This window comes from Galeopterus variegatus, unplaced genomic scaffold (genome assembly GCF_000696425.1).
Source record: "Galeopterus variegatus unplaced genomic scaffold, G_variegatus-3.0.2 Scaffold885, whole genome shotgun sequence".
Classification (NCBI taxonomy): Eukaryota; Metazoa; Chordata; class Mammalia; order Dermoptera; family Cynocephalidae; genus Galeopterus; species Galeopterus variegatus.
In genome coordinates this window covers 42,692-43,617 of record NW_007726996.1, presented here as the reverse complement: position 1 = coordinate 43,617, position 926 = coordinate 42,692, and positions in this window count along the sequence as shown.

Below are 926 nucleotides of genomic sequence, written 5' to 3'. Positions count from 1 at the left end.
GGGTCTTGGTGTTATCAGCACCGCACTCTCCCGAGTGAGCCACGGGCCGGCCCAGAAAAAAATTTTAAGCGTACGTATTTTCTTGTCTAGGAAATATTCTCTCTACAGCCTCCAAGAAATTGATCAGATTGTTTGCATAGAAGAGAGAATCTAGGGCCTGGGTGCAGGATGTAGGAGAGAGATATTTTATACTGTATCTTTTTTTTTTTTTTTGAATTTTGAATCATGTAACTGTATTAAGTATGCAATAAAAAATAAAATTTAATTAGAGGCACTGAGATGTGATGGTTAGTAACATGGAATCTGGAACTAGACTGCCTTGTTTGAATTCCAACTTTGCCATTTATGACCTTGGGCAAGATTTTTAACCTCTCTGTGCCTTAGTTGTCTTATCAGTAATATGGGGATACCACCATGGCATTTTGTAAGAATTGAATGAAGTAACACAACCTGGTACATAGTAGTGCTATATAAATGTTAGTTATTATAATAATTATTGGAATTCCAGAAAAATTGTGAGCACTGACAGAGCCATGGAAGAATTCTCTGAAAAGTTATACTAAAATATCAAAAAGACATACAATAATTTGAGAAAGATGTTTCATGCTGACTAAAAAGAAGTATTTTAGAGGTAAATGTCTTAGAGATGATACATGTCCAAGGAAGAAAAATTAATAACTATGAAGCAATAAATTTAATAATTTAGTTGAAATTAAAGAAAATAGAAAGAAAAAGAAAGGAGTGGGAAAAATGTTGCTAGAAGAGTCCTGTGTTTTACTATTTAAGAATTTCAGAAGTTTTCATTAACATTAAAATAAGAAATGAAAAATGTTGAGAAAGGCAACTCTATTATTTTTAATTGAAACATAATTGATTATATATCTGTAGGGTACAGATGTGAATATCAATACATGTGTACAAAATGT